The sequence below is a fragment of the Pseudophryne corroboree genome, chromosome 3 (genome assembly GCF_028390025.1).
Source record: "Pseudophryne corroboree isolate aPseCor3 chromosome 3, aPseCor3.hap2, whole genome shotgun sequence".
Lineage (NCBI taxonomy): Eukaryota > Metazoa > Chordata > Amphibia > Anura > Myobatrachidae > Pseudophryne > Pseudophryne corroboree.
The window spans coordinates 329435311-329457801 of NC_086446.1; the positions used below are offsets into that span (position 1 = coordinate 329435311).

Genomic DNA, 22491 nt, shown 5'->3' on the forward strand with positions numbered 1-22491 from the left:
AAATAAATTTAAAAGATCTGTGCTGTGCCGATGAAGCTACAAACCGATAACGGTAAAGAGTTTCTAAACAGAAACCTAAAAAAGGTGCTAGAAAAATATGGTATAAATCATTTCACGACCAATAACGATGTGAAAGCGGCTGTTATAGAGCGCTTCAATAGAACTTTAAAAACACGCATGTGGCGCTATTTCACGGCAAAGAATACCTAAGTTAATCTCTGCAAAAGAACATTAGCAACACCTACAGGTCTATGTATTGACTCAAAATGACATCTTAATTTTAAACTATCGTGCTTTTAAATAAAAAGATATATATATATATATATATATATATATATATATATATATATATATATATATATAAGTATTTGGTATATTTTTGAAGTGCTGAGTATGATGTGTAAGAACCCGCTAACAGATTATATCTTCATTGTAACTGAAAAGAATAATCACAATTACTAAATTATAAACCAAAGTTTATATGTTTAAAAACCCCGCCCCAGCATCTTGGAAATGTGGGACGGCATACCACAGGTTGGTGGGGGCCATTTGGCTCACATCCATGACTATAAGAATGGGACACAGCTCTGAAGTGGGACACAGCTCTGAGAAGGAATTTCAACTGAAGTTACATCGCTATACACAAGCAAAGGCATCATGGTAAGTGTTATTATTATTATTATTATTATTTATTATTATTTTATTATTATCATTATGGCTCTAGCATGTTATATTTTTTTATTTTACAAATATGGCTGTAAAATAAGTATAATTGTGACTCACTGAAGGCTGTTTAAATATGTGGTAATAGTGCCATCTAGCGGCGCATTTTGACAATGCATCCGAGCTGTAATTCAATATAGTCTCAATGTACGCGATCATTTAATGTGTGAATCGTTTAATAGAGCACTGATATTAATCGTATTTCATTTTCATTATTGGTTCAGCGACAGACAATGCAGACAATCAACAAAGATAAGATCATGTGCACATCCGAATCCGAAGATGGCGATTTGCCAAGTTATCAAATGAACCATGGTAAGCTAAGAATATAAATACCATTGACACGTTTTTATTTATTTTTAAACGTTTAAATAGTACGAAATTATAGTCAAGGTCTACAATTTGTTCATTTTTACTTATTTTTAAAAGTTTAAATAGTATGAACGTACAACAGTCTGGATACATTGATAAGTAATTAAAAAAAAAACTAATTTCTCATTTTTATTTCTCACAATTAAATTACAGACACCACAAACACAGAGAATTTCGATGATGTTGGAGAGAGTCCGTTTGGTTCAGAATTCAGCATGATACCAGATTTTACTAATATTTTGGAATTGGCTCCTGCCTGTGAGTAACATGTAATAGCTTATTATAATAATAATAATAATAATAATAATAATAATAAAATAATAATTAAAAAGATTTATATTTTAAAATAAATAAAAAATAAATGATGTTAAACGCCTGTATTTTTTTATTTTTTATTTATTTTCCACCGGCTAAAGAATTAAAAATAAACCTTGTACCGTTGTGCTGTTTTGTTGTCACCTGTACACACTTTATATTCTCAATAATAATACAACTCTTTTTCATGTTATTCTAATTTTATACCGTATGTAATATTTATTTTTCATTTTTTCACCGGATTAAGATTCCACAAAAATGGATGATGCGATGGCTGACAGTATTCTGCGGGACATATTGAACAAAACTGAATATTGTCACAACACAGCTATACAGACCGGCAATGCTGTTGATGAGCGACCATTTTTTCCCCATTCGACAGGGGGCCGGGCTCAAACATTCGAATATAAAGCAGGTGTGTAATCAAACACTGTTATATGGTGATTATATACAAAAATGCGCTATGACACTGGGTACAATAAATGTAGTTTCAAATAGTTATTCAAAAGTCCTCACAGTTTTTGTCAAATGTTTCAAGGAATTTTCTCCAATCCGATGGCACATAAACAAAGGAGAGAAAAAAAGAAAAAAGAAGAAATTTCCAATGTGTAGTAGTTCTTTAAGACGTAATAGGAGTTATACTGCGGGAATATGGGATGTGAATTCTCCCCTCCTCCGTGTCTGTGTGGGATATTCTGGGGCCACCCGGAAAGTGTATCGGTCAGAGTTTAAACAAATGCTCACTTCTTGCTTACTTCGACAAATGTATGTAGACTCCTATAAAGGTATCTTTTAAGGCTTCTAGGGATTTGGCTTCGCTCTCAACAGAATCCTTGATGTCTGTGATTGCTCTCCAGAACATGTGGAAAAAAAATTACACAAAAGAACAAATCCAATGTGTAGTATTTCTTAGACACCCATTGTCATGGGTATGATGAATAAGGGAAGGAATGAAAAAAAACCCTTATTGCTTTGTGTTTTTATACCATGCAAAGGGACCACCCGAACACAAAGTGATATATAGTGAATACCAGATGCCCACTCTTGGGCTTACATATAAGCAGATGAATGGACACACATAAAGGTATCTTTTAAACTTGAAATAATAGTTGTTCAAAATCACACGCTTACACGTGTTCTTACTTGAAGAATGCGAGGTATGTTCCCGTAGCGGGTTCTTTCAAATCATATCTGTAGTCAAATTCCACCCATAGACGTGCTCATATCAAATGAGTTTTATTCCATAAAAATAAATAAAATAATTTACATTAAAAAAACGTGAGAGACTCGGTCGCCTTGCCTCGGCAGTTGTGATAGTCCCAAAAGAGGGCAAGAAACATATTAAGAAGTCCAAATGATCTTACCCAAAACTGCTGGGAAACGCCAAAAGACAAGGGTCACCAAGTTCTTAACAAACAAGCATGCCACCAACGTGTTTTGACTACTTTAGTCTTCCTCAGGGTGATAGTGAAGGTAAGGATCCCAGAGCAATCTATTTATGCTCTGGGAGATCCCGCCTCTTTGGATAGATTAATGGAGGAAATACAGATATATAATAGAAAAAAATCACGAGAAAGGCCCATATGAATAGCCATGGTATAACAATGTTCAAAAGGATATATCGTTTACACAATTAAAAAGCATAACAAGGTTGAATTAATTAAATATACAAAGAAAATGGGTTGTCATGACAACCTGTATGACTGGCCAATAGTAGTTGTTTCCTGTCTCCGTTTTAGAAATGAAGTTGAGCCGGCGTGGAACGCATACTGCGTGGCAACGTGGTATAAACAGGAAGTTCGGATGACGTACTTCCTTCCTCATGTGTTCCACGGGTATGCGATACCGGAAATGTGCGTTCCACCTTTACGGGATTGTGGCAGCGCACCATAAATTATTTTTTTCATTACATTTAAAGATAATTAGTAAGATAACAGCCACACAAAGGGTGGTAATAAGTTGACTAAGATGACCTTGGTCCTAAAGGTTATATAAAGCCAGGAGGTGTGTCTAGATGTAATTGCGGTAGTGATGCGCAACAAAGGAAGTTTTTGAATGTACATATCTAAATTGTTAATCCTAAGAGATTCGTGAAAAATAGCACAAATTACTTCGTTGAATACGCCTTATCTGGGGTTGTATATGTTTCAATCTCATAACTGTATTTATAAATGTTAACACGAATCTGGTTGTCATGGCAACCTTTTAGGGATAGCCACTAGGATTTATTTCCTAGATCAAGGATTTGAACTTAAAATTGAGTGCTCATTATACATTAAAAAAAGGCATAATATTCCCCCGTTGTACTTCAACCTGAAATTCATAAGTATATATAATACAAATTGGATAGTTTAATGAGACCCCCTTCTATAATGGTATGAAAAAAGGGGGACAAATCTCTATATATAGAGAAGGATGTAGTGGGGAGCTTGAGGGAAATATATGGATGTTATATTCCACTGTCTATAGAGATATACTGATGACCAAAACAGGGTGGTGGTTGGTAATATATCACCTGTCTGTGTTTTAGTGGGGGTTCGTTGCCCTCAAATATATGCTGGTGATTAAAACATCAATAAATAGAAAGTGTACATTCAACAAAAATATACATGTAAAGAATATGGTATATATATAACAAAAAAGCCCTGTACTATTGTGTATAGACACACATCTGTACTGTGGATGGATAGATGATTGGTAATTGAAGCGTCCTGCAAAAGGAAAGATTTTCTTGATGTTGGCCCCTTTGAAGAAAACCACCTATAGGAACCATTTCAGTTCGAATTCTAAGTTTAAACCTGTAGGGGACAGTGTTTGCATGTCATATATATATTTCATTCTGTTTTAGCCAGTAGTGTGTTGGTGTCTTTTCTTCTCCAATTTCCTTCTATTTTCTTGATCCCTATAACCGTTGTGATTGAGTCTAATGTTCAATGATGTTCTTCCCTAAAATGATTGGATAAATTGTGTTTGTCCAGTCCCTTTTTGATGTTACGTGTGTGTTCACCCCATCTCTCCCGGAGCTTTCGTGAAGTGCGACCAACGTATTGCAAGTTGCAACTACACTGAATCCAGTGTAGTTGCAACTTGCAATACGTTGGTCACACTTCACGAAAGATCCGGGAGAGATGGGGTGAACACACACATAACATCAAAAAGGGACTGGACAAACACAATTTATCCAACCATTTTAGGGAAGAACATCATTGTTCATTAGACTCAATCACAACGGTTATAGGGATCAAGAAAATAGAAGGAAATTGGAGAAGAAAAGACACCAACACACTACTGGCTAAAACAGAAATGAAATATATATATGACATGCAAACACTGTCCCCTACAGGTTTAAACTTAGAATTCGAACTGAAATGGTTCCTATAGGTGGTTTTCTTCAAAGGGGCCAACATCGAGAAAATCTTTCCTTTTGCAGGACGCTTCAATTACCAATCATCTATCCATCCACAGTACAGATGTGTGTCTATACACAATAGTCCAGGGCTTTTTTGTTATATATATACCATATTCTTTACATGTATATTTTTGTTGAATGTACACTTTCTATTTATTGATGTTTTAATCACCAGCATATATTTGAGGGCAACGAACCCCCACTAAAACACAGACAGGTGATATATTACCAACCACCACCCTGTTTTGGTCATCGGTATATCTCTATAGACAGTGGAATATAACATCCATATATTTCCCTCAAGCTCCCCACTACATCCTCCTTTTATATATAGAGATTTGTCCCCCTTTTTTCATACCATTATAGAAGGGGGTCTCATTAAACTATCCAATTTGTATTATATATACTTATGAATTTCAGGTTGAAGTACAACGGGGGAATATTATGCCTTTTTTAATGTATAATGAGCACTCGATTTTAAGTTCAAATCCTTGATCTAGGAAATAAATCCTCGTGGCTATCCCTAAAAGGTTGCCATGACAACCAGATTCGTGTTAACATTTATAAATACAGTTATGAGATTGAAACATATACAACCCCAGATAAGGCGTATTCAACGAAGTAATTTGTGCTATTTTTCACGAATCTCTTAGGATTAACAATTTAGATATGTACATTCAAAAACTTCCTTTGTTGCGCATCACTACCGCAATTACATCTAGACACACCTCCTGGCTTTATATAACCTTTAGGACCAAGGTCATCTTAGTCAACTTATTACCACCCTTTGTGTGGCTGTTATCTTACTAATTATCTTTAAATGTAATGAAAAAAATCATTTATGGTGCGCTGCCACAATCCCGTAAAGGTGGAACGCACATTTCCGGTATCGCATACCCGTGGAACACATGAGGAAGGAAGTACGTCATCCGAACTTCCTGTTTATACCACGTTGCCCCGCAGTATGCGTTCCATGCCGGCTCAACTTCATTTCTAAAACGGAGACAGGAAACAACTACTATTGGCCAGTCATACAGGTTGTCATGACAACCCGTTTTCTTTGTATATTTAATTAATTCAACCTTGTTATGCTTTTTAATTGTGTAAACGATATATCCTTTTGAACATTGTTATACCATGGCTATTCATATGGGCCTTTCTCGTGATTTTTTTCTATTATATATCTGTATTTCCTCCATTAATCTATCCAAAGAGGCGGGATCTCCCAGAGCATAAATAGATTGCTCTGGGATCCTTACCTTCACTATCACCCTGAGGAAGACTAAAGTAGTCAAAACGCGTTGGTGGCATGCTTGTTTGTTAAGAACTTGGTGACCCTTGTCTTTTGGCGTTTCCCAGCAGTTTGGGTAAGATCATTTGGACTTCTTCATATGTTTCTTGCCCTCTTTTGGGACTATCACAACTGCCGAGGCAAGGCAACCTAGGCTCTCGCGGTTTTTTAATGTAAATTATTTTATTTATTTTTATGGAATAAAACTCATTTGATATGAGCACGTCTATGGGTGGAATTTGACTACAGATATGATTTGAAAGAACCTGCTACGGGAACATGCCTCGCATTCTTCAAGTAAGAACACGTGTAAGCGTGTGATTTTGAACAACTATTATTTCAAGTTTAAAAGATACCTTTATGTGTGTCCATTCATCTGCTTACATGTAAGCCCAAGAGTGGGCATCTGGTATTCACTATATATCACTTTGTGTTCGGGTGGTCCCTTTGCATGGTATAAAAACACAAAGCAATAAGGGTTTTATTTTCATTCCTTCCCTTATTCATCATACCCATGACAATGGGTGTCTAAGAAATACTACACATTGGATTTGTTCTTTTGTGTAATTTTTTTTCCACATGTTCTGGAGAGCAATCACAGACATCAAGGATTCTGTTGAGAGTGAAGCCAAATCCCTAGAAGCCTTAAAAGATACCTTTATAGGAGTCTACATACATTTGTCGAAGTAAGCAAGAAGTGAGCATTTGTTTAAACTCTGACCGATACACTTTCCGGGTGGCCCCAGAATATCCCACACAGACACGGAGGAGGGGAGAATTCACATCCCATATTCCCGCAGTATAACTCCTATTACGTCTTAAAGAACTACTACACATTGGAAATTTCTTCTTTTTTCTTTTTGTTTCTCCTTTGTTTATGTGCCATCGGAATGAAGAAAATTCCTTGAAACATTTGACAAAAACTGTGAGGACTTTCGAATAACTATTTGAAACTACATTTATTGTACCCAGTGTCATAGCGCATTTTTGTATATAATCTGTATATTACATGTTTGTTCTCTTTCCGGTTGATAACTCCGGAACATATACTTATTTGCAGCAGTGACATTTCCAGCGCAGGGAGGTATTACCTTTTTGTTTTGCCTACTGTTATATGGTATATTGTTATGCAGTAATTTAAATGTTAATTTACGTGCATCGGAATATAAAGCAGGTGTGTAATCAAACACTGTTATATGGTATAATGTTATGCAGTGGTTTAAATGCTGATTTACGTGCATCAATGCTTATATTTATTTTATAATATATGTATTACAGATGATGCTGTAGCAAGACGATATGAACCTACGATACCAGTAGGTCGTGATACAGTCGCGCAAATACACAGGCCTAGTACAAGCGGGAAAACATCAAAACGCACAACCGCCGTTGAAACGGAGAACCATCAATTCGCAACAGCAGGTGTGTAATCAAACACTGTTATATGGTATATTGTTATGCAGTGGTTTAAATGCTGATTTACGTGCATCGATGTTTATATTTATTTTATAATATATGTATTACAGATGATGCTGTAGCAAGACGATATGAACCTACGATACCAGTAGGTCGTGATACAGTCACGCAAATACACAGGCCTAGTACAAGCGGGAAAACATCAAAACGCACAACCGCCGTTGAAACGGAGAACCATCAATTCGCAACGCCGTTGATTGTACATAATAGCCTAAAGGAGCATGCTAGGTCATCGGTTATGGGGGTGCATCACGGCTGTATCAACCCGAAGACCGGCTCGACCAAGAACGAATGAGAGAAGTCATAATTCAGCATTTACCGATCTTAAAAGAAAAATGTCGTATTCCGAAAATGATACACCGCAACGGTGAAGGATCGCGTTACAAACTGTATCAAGCGTAAGTAACGATGTTGCTGTAACATCAAAACACACATCATTTAACACTACAGACCGGGAAGTCGCTGGTAATACAAAGACTGTAAAGGTTAAGAGGGCATCTCGTCTCTCAAGAAGTAATGTTAAGCAATTGTCGCAATCAGCTGTAATCACAATTCCCGATACACAGGGTTGCTCTGAAACAGAAACAAGACACATAGCAGGCATTGGTGTGTTATCAAATGTTGACTCAAGAAGTAATGTTAAGCAATTGTCGCAATCCGATGTAATCACTATTCCTGATACACAGGATTGCTCTGAAACAGAAACAAGACACATAGCTGGTAATCCTGTGATTTCAGATATTGATGACATAAATGGGCAAGAGCTTATTACACACTGTGTAGAGTCAACGACACAAGAACCGCAGAGTAGTTCTGATGAAGTATTATCAGCCGTTGCAGCAATTCCTGGTAATACTACAACGGTTGATTGGGTAACATCAATGAACAATATTTTAACAACGACAGCCGTGGTACACGCATCGGCAGATGCCTGTGCACCGGCGCACGGGATAGCGCCCGACATAGTTAATGGAAGTCAAAATACAGAACAATTAGACCAAGACGCTGAAATACAATTTTACGCATTGTTGGGTAAGATACGGGATGATGTTGAGAACATGGGCGTAAAAGACGGATATTTGTTAAAACACATTAAAGGTGTGAGCCACGGTGGTAAATGTAAACAAGACATTGTTAAAGAAGTTGTTGATATGTATATGAATGTCATGTCAAAATACATAGATCGGTCATTTAAGACAACTGAATTTATTAAAGCCAACATACAGTACATCATTTTGCATAAATAAATGAAACTGAGCTGTGACTAGGCAAGTTAGGCAATGGTTTGAAACGTGTTTTAAATGTAAATGCCTGTAAAAAAATCCACGAATTAAACCTTGTGTAACATACAAGATCTCACAGTTATTCCGACGTGCAAAGGTGAAACAGGCTGTAACAACATTAACCAGATTGAGAAAGCGCAAGCGACACAGGGAACATGTGGAAGGCGGGGAGCAGAGCGCGAGGCATGTAGATTTAGATCAATCGCCACCCCAAGCATTACCGATTGACGAATCACAGCCTGACAATATAGAGCGCATTGCAAGCCCCATATATAATGAGGCACGCGGTGTTGAGTCACCCGGTAATGACGAAGGTCGGCAACATGTATATTTAGAAGCAATTAACAGTTATGAATGACAACGACCGAATTTCAGAGTCGTTGAGTACCACAACCACTATCGGTTTGTTAATTTGGACAGGATTACATCATTTGTAGCGGGAGTTCGAGCCATTCATACTGCTATACAGGCCATGCTCGATGGCGTCCTTGCGGGCGTGGATCCTGCCGACCGCGTTCAGCTTAGATTGGAGGGGGGTGGGTTACACAACGCCATCTATTCGCATCGTAAGCCGCAAGAAACATTAGACGCTACCAGTTTTTTGAACCAGATTACAAACGCGCTTCAAAGTAACGCTGAATTCTTATTATCCACAGGTTTAAGGTTTGTGATCAGTATTTTTAGAAACAGATCGGGAAGGGGGTTGACCAGTAGAAGTTTACACCGCTAACCCTATAGTTTAATAATTCATAAACGTAAAAGATATCTCTATGATTTCAGTAATATTGGTAATAACCTGTGTTTGGCAGCTAGCGTCTGTAAACTTCTGGATAAAGGTAACAATGCCAATGACCATGTAATACAGGAGAGAGCGATCCAACTACATAAAGCTTTGAATCTGCCGCTTGATAAAGCGGTCAGCTTTAGCGATGTTGCATTTTTTGAAAATTATTTAAATGTTTCGATCAATCTCCTCTATTATAATCAAGGCGATTGGAAATATTACTGTACGGACAGCCGTTACAAAGACACGCTGTTTGTGCTATATCACGATTGTCACTTTTATGGGATACTCGATATCAAAGCGTTTCTTGGAGCCCGATATTATTGCATCCGTTGTCATAGCGCTTATCATCATAGAAATAATCACGATTGTCTTTTCTTTTGTAAGACTTGTCACAGGCCGGATTGTATTGACGACGGTGTGACGGCGTTAAGGTGTTCGGTATGTAGGGTATTTTGTCGATCAAACAAATGTTTAGAGCTACACAAAGCTTTAGCTCTTGATCACAAAATATCCTGTCTTGAACATGTATATTGTGACAGGTGTTGTCTCTACCGGCGAACAGATCATAACTGCCGAGGCCTAAAGTGTCCCATTTGTAAGGTGTTCGTTGATGGGTTTTCGAACCATTTGTGCTATATACAAACCATCAAGCTGGAAGAGCCCACAAAGAAATACATCTTTTATGATTTTGAGTGTATGCAGGAGACGGGTGTGCACATACCAAACTACTGTTACGCTTTAACATTAACGGGGGAGAAAGACTGTGAGTTTAAGGGTGTTGCGTGTATCAAAGACTTTGTAAAGACGTTCATGAAACCAAAATTTGCGCATTACACATTCATAGCCCATAATGCAGGTCGCTATGATGCGTATTTTGTGCTGCGTCAGCTGATTAAGGAGAAATAAAAGATGGAATTATTATCTAGAGGCGGCAACATAATGTGCATCACGGTAAAAGATTTGAAGATGAGATTTATCAACTCTTTAAATTTTTTACCCATGCGACTTAGCAAGTTACCAAAGGCGATGGGATTTGACGGTACCAAAGGTTATTTCCCACATTTTTTTAACACAGCTGATAACCAAAATTACATAGGAGCCATGCCGTCAATAGAGTATTTTGGTCCACAATACATGATGCCTGATGAATTATCTGAGTTTACAGCCTGGTATAAACAGTGTGTACACAAACCGTTTAACTTTCAAAAAGAGCTCATACGATATTGTAAAGATGATGTGAAAATATTACAAAAAGCTTGTGATGCTTTCAGATCGGCTGTTATAGCCATGACAGAACTGGAGTTTCTAATAACAAAGGGAAAAAAAAAAGGTTGTGGTTAAACGTCACATCGAGGCTTTTCAATTAGTCACGTTGGCATCCGTCTGCATGTCCATGTACCGTTGTAAATTTTTACAGGAAAAGACACTGGCCCTTGTACCCGTTGATAACTATCACAAGACTCAGAAGCGTTACTCCACGCCAGCCATACAGTGGTTAATGTACATAGAGCACAAAGAAGGTGTGAGTATAAGACACGCTTTACAAGGGGGCGAGAAGAAAGTTGGTAAATAAAGCCTGGATGGTTACGCCGTGATTAACGGCACACCCACTGCTTTTGGATTCCAATGTTGTTTTTATCATAGCTGTGGTGCTTGTTACAACGCCGATGATAAAAACAAACTGACTAAAACGACCTACGGTCAATTACACCACAAGACGCTGGTAAAGTTGCACTACCTTAAACGATGTGGATTTCAGATACGTGAAATCTGGGGTTGTGAATGGAAGTCTATGCTAAAGTCTGATGTGGATCTACAGGCTTTTCTGAAGGGTAAAGAATTACCCGAACCCTTGGAGCCACGTGATGCTCTTTATGGCGGGCGCACAAACGCCCTAAAGCTGTATCACAAAACAGGTTGTGATGAAAAAATCCACTATTTTGATTTTACCAGCCTGTACCCTTTTGTTAACAAAACCAAAACGTATCCTATACAGTACCCACGCATTATTTATAAGGATTTTGGTGATGTCACAAAGTATTTCGGTTTTGCCAGGGTTAAAGTTTACCCGCCTCGTGGTCTATTCTTTCCGGTTCTGCCGGTTAAAATGGGCGGCAAGTTAATGTTTCCATTATGTCGCACATGCGCCGAGTCTGGACAGACTGAGCCGTGCGTTCATGATTCAGAAAAACGTGCACTCATCGGTACATGGTGTACCGTGGAACTAAACTTGGCTGTAGAAATGGGGTACATGGTGTGTAAAATCTATGAGGTGTGGCATTTTGATGAGAGATCTGACAAATTGTTTTCAGGTTACATTAAAATGCACCTCAGGGATAAACAAGAGGCCTCTGGTTATCCCGAATGGTATACAGACGCCGTGAAACGCCAAGAGTATATAGACGCCTATCAAAAAACTGAAGGTGTGTCTTTACGACCCGATCACATAGAAATAAACCCCGCTAAAAGACAAATTTCAAAATTGTTTTTAAATTCCTTATGGGGTAAATTTGGTCAACGTAGCAACATGCCCAATACGTGTCTAGTGACCGATCCTGACAAACTTTTTGAATACGCGTTCTTACCGTACTATGATGTTTCTGCTTTGGACTTTGTTGACGATGATACCGTTATGGTAAATTGGAAGTATGCCAAAGACAATTACACCAGGGGCGCAATTTCAAATGTAACTATAGCCATCTTTACAACTGCTTATGCACGTGTTGAACTGTACAAACTACTGTATAGATTACAAGATAGATGTCTTTATCACGACACAGATTCTGTAATTTTTGTCAGTAGACCCGGTGACTGGAGCCCGCCATTGGGTGATTATTTAGGCAAGTTGACCAGCGAACTACCCACAGGTACCCATATAACAGAATTTGTCTCTGCCGGTCCCAAGTCATACGGCTATCGACTAAACAACGGAAAGACCTGTTTAAAAGTTAAAGGTATAACGCTCAATGTTGATAATGCGCAGCACGTTAACTTTGACAGCCTGAAAGAACTGGTCTTAGATTATCCTTTAAACCCCGAAGGCGACGACCAGAAAAGGGTTGTGATCCGTCAACCCGGTATAGTACGTGTGAAAAAGTGCTGGCAGATAGAGACGCGTACTTTGCAGAAGACGCAAAGGTGTGTTTATACTAAACGGTCTCTTACGGACAACTTCACAACACTGCCGTTCGGCTATTAAGATGGACACCAGATTTCAGCACCCTTTCTCATGTATTTTAGCGGGTCCGTCCAATTCGGGTAAAAGTTATTTTGTGAAAACGCTGTTGCAGCACGCTGCAACACATATGACTCATGTACCTGATAATGTTGTTTGGTTTTACACCTGTTGGCAGCCTATATACGACCAACTTCTGTGTGATTACCCCGGTACGCGTTTTATAGAGGGTTTACCAGAGTCTTTTAGCAATGATCAACTTTTTTCCCCTGATAAGATTAATTTAACAGTGATTGATGATCTGATGGTCGCAGCAAGTAATAATTCTGAGGTTGAGAAAGCTTTCACAAAGTATGTACACCATCGTAATCTCAATATCCTGTACCTTGTCCAAAACATATTTTGTCAAGGTAAAAAGAGCAGAACTATACATTTAAACACAAAATATATGGTCCTGTTCAAAAACCCCAGGGATAAAAAGCAGGTGGGCATTCTGGCTAGACAAATGTACCCATCGAAACATCGTTTTTTTCTCGAATCCTATGAATCCGCGACGGCTGCCCCTTATGGGTATTTACTGGTTGATTTAAGAAACAACGCTCTTGACGATTATCGTTTACGAAGCGGCTTATTCCCACCAGACACACCTGTCGCTTTTGTCATTAAGAAGCGCGGTTCTATAAAGCTATAACCGTACAACCTTTAGTCATTTGTTGTCATTCTAACAACGGTGAACATGTCGGGATGGATAAGACGTAATTGGGTGCTTTTAAAAACGTTAATTAAAGCAACACCAACCCAAAGAAACGCTATTTTATCCAACGCTTCAAACGATTTAGTCACGGCTATTTGCGAGATAGTGCTCAACACGCTTAAAGGTAAAATACCGCTGTCTCAACGACAGTTGAACTACCTTAAAAAGAAGCGAGAGCTTATAAAATCACTTTGTAATAAGAAATGTGCCATTGGAAAAAAGAAGAGGTTGGTTAAACAGTCGGGTGGTTTTATCGGTTCGCTGCTTGGTTTTGCTATACCGCTAATTACAGGACTATTGTCTAATCGCTGATGGAGTACGCTGAGAAAATGTATCTGGTGCCTCAGAATCAGATAGACCATTTACATAAAAAACCGAACAGCGACGACATACGTAAAACAGCAACACACGGTCTAGATGTAGAGATCGTGAAAATACTACAGAATAATGATTTATCAGAATATGAAAAAGCAAAGCGATATACAATGTTGTTGCAGAGATATCTGGTGTTGAGTAAACAGGCTGATAGTGAAATGTCAACTTTAGCTCTTTTATCCCCCGTTGCAAAATCTGTTGATGTATCAAATAACACGAAACAACCTGTTGCGCCCGATGCTGTTTATCATGAGCTTTTGAGCGGTGTTAATGCCCGGTATAAAAAAAACTGAAATACTATTGAGTAAAATGACACGCTCTAAACACATCACAGACTGGAACCGTAAAGGGGAGTTTCTGTACAAAGGCATCGCTGTGCCTGGTTCCAACATGTTAGATTTAATAAGAAGCATCACGCAAAGCCACGGTGTGTCGATCCGTAATATACCGAACGGGTGGCCTGAATTTATGCGGGCTATGTCTGAATTAAATATTCCCTCAACCGTCATAGCCAATGCTGCAAATAGAATGTGCTTAGAACGCTTAAAAGCTGAGAAGCAGGAGGCCTCTGATAGCGCTGTGACATCGCCCATGTTGCTACAAACCCTTAACAAAGGTAGAATAAATGTTTGAAGTGCCCCAGGGGTAACAACACCGCACGGTTACTTACTGCCTAGGAAAAGATCCGTAAATCTATTTCAGGATTCACAGTGGCTGAAACTATAACATATAACTAATTTATAATATTTTTATAAACTGTATTTTGTGTTGGCATTTTGCGCCACAATGTTTAACTTATGTCAATAATATTTTATGTAATGTTTTAAATGTGTCTTTACCGTGTTATATATATATATATATATATATATATATATAAAATATGCTTATGATTTATAAAACAACGTTTTGTTCTTTGTTTCTATTGCTGTAAACGGAAGAAATTTCAAGCACGCGATATAAAGTTTAATAAACAACGTTGTTTATTAGAAAAACATCATAGATATGATGCGTTGTACATAAAACGTATCAAACAGAATGTTGATTACAAGTTACACAAACAATACAACGTTGTACGTAACACGCTTCACACACAACGTTGTGTGTGAAACGTTTTATGTACAACGTGCCATAGTTATGCCGCGTTGTACATAAAACGCTTCACACACAATGTTGGTTACAAGTTACACAATTCTGTATATATCTATCTGCATAATGACTCGGACAATGGCTTCTTGGGAGCCGTCTTACAAAATTTGAAAGAAAACAATCATTACGTTTTGTGTCATCACTAAAACGGGCCAGTACATCCACATATTTGTATTTTTTACACATGTAAAATATAAAGTATATGCAATATTGACCGCAAACGGTGCTGTTAAAATTTTGCAACTGCTTATTTTGGTGATAAACACTTTTTGAATTTAAGTTTAAAAAATGTATTATAGCTTTTGGGAATAGGGGGCTGTCAGGGGCTAACCCGTAAGAATCAAAAAAGTAACATTCACGCTGTTCGTTAAAATAAGCGGCCAACCAGTGCTCACCTGGCTGCCCGCTGTTATGCGTATTGATTACAAACGCGTAGGGGTATTGCGCCAGTTTACTGACCGGTAACATATCGCACGGATACGTTCCTTTAAATATATGCCGTGTGCTTTGCACAGCGTACAGAATACAGTTTATCTGTAATGTGTTCATTTTTTCAGCAGCGTAGTGTTAGTTTATTTCATTTATAGATCATCGTACAGCACATCGCGCCTTTGATTAATCTCGATGATGTTATCAAATAGAGCGTATATTATCACATTGACTGTCCGGTCCAACGCTTCTGCAAAGCGGAATTCGGCACGTAGATTGCCTGTTCTTATCAGGGAAAGGTGTTCTCCACACTCCTGTTCTGGTGAAAGGTCAAAAGCAAATAGCGTGTAGCCTCTGAGGTACTCTTCGCGGTCAATCAGTATACCATTGTCAGATTTCTGCTTATTTGTGATCTGTATGAGTGACATATACTCTCTTACAGCATTACCGCGTTCAAAGTCGGGTTGAAATGGTTTGGCGGGGTGCGGTGTTCCATCCAGATAAAGGGACGCAAAACTTACATTTTTATGTTCAAAGCAAAGGGGATTCCGGTTATGGATTCCTGAAAATTATTCGTTATCCACAAAACAGGCTATAACTGTTTTCGGCACTTGACCTAAAAATAGATTTTCTAGATTAAATACTCTACTGCCTATTGGTACGCTGTAGATTTTCATCCCAACGCGGTCAATCGCGTATTTCGCGTTACCGTTTAACAGGGCCTGCGCGTGCCCAATCCGCATGGCTGGTGAGACCTGAACTCTTTTCACGAACAGGGATGCCGCTGTGATCTGTATTTTAAAGGCATCCGCTTCAGACGACATTAAGCAGAATGCGTCTTTGTTTCTGGTTAGTTTAATCTTCAGATCTACGGCGTTTAAAATTAGTTTATGTTGATGGAAAAGGTCGCAGTGAAGCGGTCCTAGCAATTTAACCGTGCAACTCTGCTCTGTTGCTCCTGCTCGTTTTTTGAACCCCGTATTCGGACCGTCCAGCGCCGTGTTGTTAAATTCACCAGCCGAATCTTTGTAAAATAAGCCTGTTGTGTGTTTTGTTGACAATGCATCCGAGCTGTAATTCAATATAGTCTCGATGTACGCACGGTATGCGTAAAGATTGTTGGATTGTGATATGAGCCTGTCGCCCAAAGTTACATCCACTTGGTTGAATAAAGTCGCTATTGGTAATTAATAAGTGCGATCCGCGCACCTTGCGGTATCGGTGTGTTATCGGCTCGTACGATCTTGCATGTCACGTACAACAGCATGTTCAGATCGTAGTAGTGTTCACCGCTGGCTGCTATATAAAATTCAAGCGGTGCTGTGTCGGATAATGTCGCTAAAGGTTGAACTTCGATGTATAGACTTTTCTCTATGCTAGTTTGTGTCGGGGGCACGTCAAAAAGATCCAGCTCTGTTTTTGCACATTCAACGGACTCGTGGTGTATGAAAGACATGTTTAAAAAATATCACCAACGGAGCGCTTCGGCTTTCTCTTCTTCTTTGAGTTGCGTCGTCTCTGTTTTTTATTTAAAAAGGGTATGTCCCAAGGCGGAAGCGCTATCATACGCTTCCATTTTCTTTTAGACACGCCTTTTCTTGTATATATTAGTCCTGAACCGTCTTACTTTGCTTGGTTCGCCTCGTGTATCTTATTCACCACGGCCGTTGTGGCTTGCCCGATAACATCTTTAGCTATATTATGTGCCGCGGTCTTCGTATGCGGTTTAGCTAACTCTAAACCTCTCCGGAAATGAGGTACAGCTTTTCTGAAAAGACTTCGAAAAATACCGCCTAAACCGCAGCCGTACATGTACGAGCTGCCGTGAAAACCTGGTAATCCATTACCGGCTTGAGATTTATAATATTGCGCGTAAAGGCCCGGATCGCCATCATTTTTAACAGCGACCATTCTGCTTAGTTAATAAAATTCAGTTTTGCGGCGTCTGAAGTGTAGCTTCACGATCGCTTTCCCAAACTTAAATGCCATGTTCTCGTTCTGGTCGTTCTTTATCTCTCTGGCTATCGTGTCAAAATGTGTTTTGCACAATGGTACATAATCGGGCTTCTCGTATCGTATTGTGATCACCTCATTGTTATAACCCTTCATTTCAACAGTGCGAAGTAGCGGTACATAACTATCCCCGACCCGTTGGTGTTCGATAATGTCTGTGTACACGTACATCGTATATTGGCCGCCTTTGATGTTGGCGCATGGTTTAGAAATCTTAGTTTTAGGTTGTAAACCCAGTATCCATGTCAGCTTAGAACCGGCGTGGATTTGATACAACAGCTTACTGTCGCATGTTACAACGCATGCAAACGGATCGTACGTTAGTCTTAATCCAACGTCCAGTTTCAGTTGTACAATTTCAGCGTTGATTACGTTCAGTAACGCTTCGATTGTTTCATAAAAACCCGGTTTAATGCACAAAGTCGCGACTCTCGCCACCGGATGATCCGCCGTTCCATCCCATGATAATTGCAGTCTACAATCTTGTAAATCCAGTGTATTCCATGTGTGCGGATATTGTATCTCAGTAAGTGCTACTTCCCATTTGCCATTTAAGTCTATCGGTTTAGCCAACTTTGTCGTATAGTTAGAAATCTTATTTTGCGGGAAAGTAACCGCCGAGGCGTTGCTGGGTAAGGTTATGTAGAACGACTTGTCATCCATCGCTCATCTTGTTTAGATAGTGATGAGCTTTATATGTCTTTTATCACCGATGCCGCGACCCAACTGTTAAATTTTGCGGGGTACCCGCGCCACTTGACTAACGCGTATTTTCGGCCTCTGACCGTCTTATTTTTTAAAATCTTTTCCACTTTGTAAACTCTGTTATAGTTTTTTGGTATGCTTTGAAGCTCTTCGGGGTAAAAACTACCTGTTATAACTTCACTGTACAGATCTGCCAACTTATAAAGCGGCTTAAACCCTTTAGTGTTCAGACTATGTACAACAAATATCTCCTCAGAAAAGCTCTGTTCGTAACCTTTCTGAAATATGTCCTTATATTTAGAAATACGGACGTGGTCACCGATTCCTAAACAAACGGGGGCTTTCTTACATCTAAAGTAATCACCGTAGGTCGTTTTGAAGACACTCAATGCGTTAGAGTCATTCACATCATTTGGAGCGCACTTAATCGTTCTATGGTATGTGTTATTATATGAAGTCTTGTAAAACGTCTATATATCTGTAGGTATTCTTTGCCGTGAAATAGCGCCACATGCGTGTTTTTAAAGTCCTATTGAAGCGCTCTATAACAGCCGCTTTCACATCGTTATTGGTCGTGAAATGATTTATACCGTATTTTTCTAACACCTTTTTTAGGTTTCTGTTTAGAAACTCTTTACCATTATCGGTTTGTAGCTTCATCGGCACAGCACCCCGCTGGAATATTTTTTCAAAAGCATTAGCGACTGTTGCGGCATTCTTAGCGGTCAGACTTTCATCCCACACCCTCTTACTGAATATATCGATGATTGTTAATATGTATTTAACACCATCATTGTATTTTGACAGATCTATCAGCGAAACCAAATCGCATTGCCACTGTTGGTTTATACCCGATACACAAATCATGTTCCTTTTATAGTTTTTTCTTGCTGGCTTGTGCAACGTGTATGCGTCTTGTACTTGTAACCACATTCTTACGTCAGATCTTTTAAATTTATTTTTAACCGACCCATAATATTTATCAATGCCGCTAAAACTACCTGGTTTTAACACTGTGTAATATGTATCTTTCATCCGCTTGATTTGACGCACTGTGTTGCATGACATTCTGCGACTGGTGTTACGTGACACTCTTTTCAAAGCCATTATCTTTTAATACGGTTTAATATATATATCTTTTTATTTAAAAGCACGATAGTTTAAAATTAAGATGTCATTTTGAGTCAATACATAGACCTGTAGGTGTTGCTAATGTTCTTTTGCAGAGATTAACAAGTTGTGTACATTAATAAACAGGTGTTTTTGTTACAAGTGTGGTAGTCCGTGGGTGTAAGGATTTTGAAATTGCGCGGTCACGGGTACCCCCGTACATCTAAGGTTTTTTAAATTGTGCTGTCATCATTAATCATGCATGGTCATTAAAATCAATATGCTTTTTAAATAAGAGCCATGTGTGATGCTTCCGTGCATCTAAGAAAATGGACACGGTCATTAGTCATTATGCTTTTTAAACCTGTACCATGTGTGCCAAGCATGACGTTTAAATTGCTGGAAAGTGTGAACTATAACATGTGAACTATAACACTGTAATGTATGTGTACAGCCTAGTCAATATAGTGAATTTTTTCATCACAAGCTGGTTTGTGATACAGCTTTATGGCGTATTCTGCGACTGGTGTTACGTGACACTCTTTTCAAAGTCATTATCTTTTAATACGGTTTAATATTGAACTCTATACATTTTATATAAAATTTTATATAAAAGCGATATCAAACACTATCATTTAATATTAAAGGAGGCGTGCCTAGGAGAAAGGGGGTGTGTCACCTGTCACTTTGACAGAAAGGTGGTCTTTATCTACTGTCCCCTTAAGAGAGACGCTGTAACTCAGAGAATGTTCCACTGAGTGATACACTGTAACGCTGGTAGCACAGTGAATGTTCCACTGAGTGATACACTGTAACGCAGGTAGCATGGTGATTGTTCCACTGAGTGATACACTGTAACGCTGGTAGCACAGGTAATGTTCCACTAGGTGATACACTGTAATGCTGGTAGCACAGTGATTGTTCCACTGAGTGATACACTGTAACGCTGGTAGCACAGTGAATGTTCCACTAGGTGATACACTGTAATGCTAGTAGCTCAGTGATTGTTCCACTGAGTATTACTCTGCAAATGCTGGTAGCACAAGGAATGTTCCACTGAGAGATACTCTGCAAACGCTGGTACACAGGAGACATTCAGTTAAAGAACTCACTGAATGCTGCTAGCACTGGTGATCATAGAAGAGACGATACTCAGGCGCCGGAGCTCTGCATGGCGTCTTCCTTTGAACTTCCCGCTCTCTCCCAATTGGCGGAAGGGGACGATGATGTCACTCGCCCACCATGCTCCCGTGAACACCAGGCGCAATGGCGGCGCCCACACCCTGGGAATCCGCCGGAGGCAGCGCCAGCAAGACGCAAAAACCAGGCACCCACCGGGGGCGGTGACCGCCGAGAGACCCAGCGCACCCGGAGCAGTAAGCGCGGCAGCCACAGCTCCGCGAGTGTCACAGCCGGGTTAAGTAGTGAAGGCTTGATCTTTGTGTCAAACAGGTACTTGCAAACAGGTGCAAATTCTCTGTTTATTTAATCTTGTCTGCATAGTTCAGGACTCTCATGATGACAGGGCGTGTGGCGGCCTGTAGCGTTTTTCCGATCGGGTCCGACTCTGAGCCCCCTTAATGACCAACAATGTTCCCATTAAATCCATTGCCAGTTGTTCAGGTATCCACATAGAAAGACGATCCAGCTGCTCATAACCTCTGACTGACTCTGGTAAGCCGATCACCCGTAAATTGTTTCTTCTACTCAGATTTTCCAAATCATCTAGGTTTTCGGAGAGGCTAGTGATTTCCAATTGTTTGGCCTGAATCGTTTGTTGGGCTGTGAGTAGGTCGTCTTCCAGAGTTGATATCCACTGTTCTGCCTCATCAAGGCGGCCAGAGTGGTAATTGAGTTGAGATAGAGTAGATTCAATAGCTTCTTCTTATGCCCGCCAGTTTTTCATCCATTAGGGGGGCCCAACACTGCCACCAAATCAGTAGGTTTAATTTTCGGCAATCGAGTATTCGCTCTGGTCTTGCATCTGCATTGAGAGGCAGAACGCGAGGTCGAGCCTTCAAAGTATGAAGAGTTACCACAAGGGGATTGTCCTGAGACAGCAAAGCAGCACCCGTAGAGGTCATTGACATAGGCACCATTAATTTTTCCATAGAAGTGTAATGGGAGAAGGGAATAACTGAGTGAGCATGCAGAGAATAAGAGCTGAAAACAAGCAGTCCGAGTCTCACATAGGTGTTGAAAAGTCCTTAAACTGGTACATCTTGAGGGTTAAATGGCAGATTACCCTCCCCACGGCCTCCATACGGTGACCGTATGGAGGCCGTAGGGATGTATACAATCACATAATGAGTATGGCCAGTATAGGACAATGTAAAACAAATAGGTAATGTAATGAGGGTAGGAACCAGTCAAAGTAGCTCCTCTCCTGTGTATAAAAAAAGGGGTTGTACAGCAAAAGAGAAATACGCTGAGTGGGAGAGATCAATAATAAGAAGAAACACCAGTAAAGTAGTAGTAATGGAAAGCGGTGGTAATGTGTAGATTCCTATAGCAAATATGCAGGAGTCAGTGAGGCACACAGCAATGGTACAGTAGCTGTGCAGGTGGCAGACCTGTGCCTCAGACTTAGGACTGGCTGTCCCTGTGAAGGAGGGGATGGGAAGCTTCCAGGTAAAGCAGGGTGTCCCACAATCAGAGCCTTTGAAGCAGAATTGGGGCAGCCCAGCAGCAGTAATACAAGCAGGCTGGGACAGGGTCGACTAGGTTCCCGTGTGGATAGCAGGCTGGTAGCTAGGTCTAGAGTATGCGGGAGAGTAATACAGCCTACCAGGCAGCGTGTCCTCTGGATCCCGGCCTCATCCAGTGAGGGAGAGCCCAGCCAGGGACTACTGCGCTGACGGGCCTCCCGTGGCGGGAGTGCTGGTAAACTTTAGCCCGTGGCTTCTGATAAAGCCTAAAGATTTACCCTATGTTAAACACTATAAAACAGGGCTGGCCAAACCAGTCCTCGAGATCTACCAACAGGTCACATTTTCCAGACCACCTAGCTGGTATACAGGTGTAGTCATTACTAATTAAGATGTGCTGCATTCATTCCTAACTGACCATTCTACAGATCTCCAGGAGGCCTGGAAAACATGAACTGTTGGTAGATCTCGAGGACCGGT

At 39.8% G+C, this 22491-nt stretch overlaps 1 long non-coding RNA gene across 1 annotated transcript; it reads left to right on the forward strand.

Moving 5' to 3' along the window:
• Positions 1 to 955: 955 nt before the first annotated feature.
• On the forward strand, positions 956 to 1822 carry LOC135057753 (uncharacterized). Its single transcript, XR_010244342.1, has 3 exons — positions 956 to 1038; positions 1249 to 1353; positions 1658 to 1822. It is a non-coding gene; the product is annotated as an uncharacterized LOC135057753 (long non-coding RNA).
• Positions 1823 to 22491: the final 20669 nt, after the last annotated feature.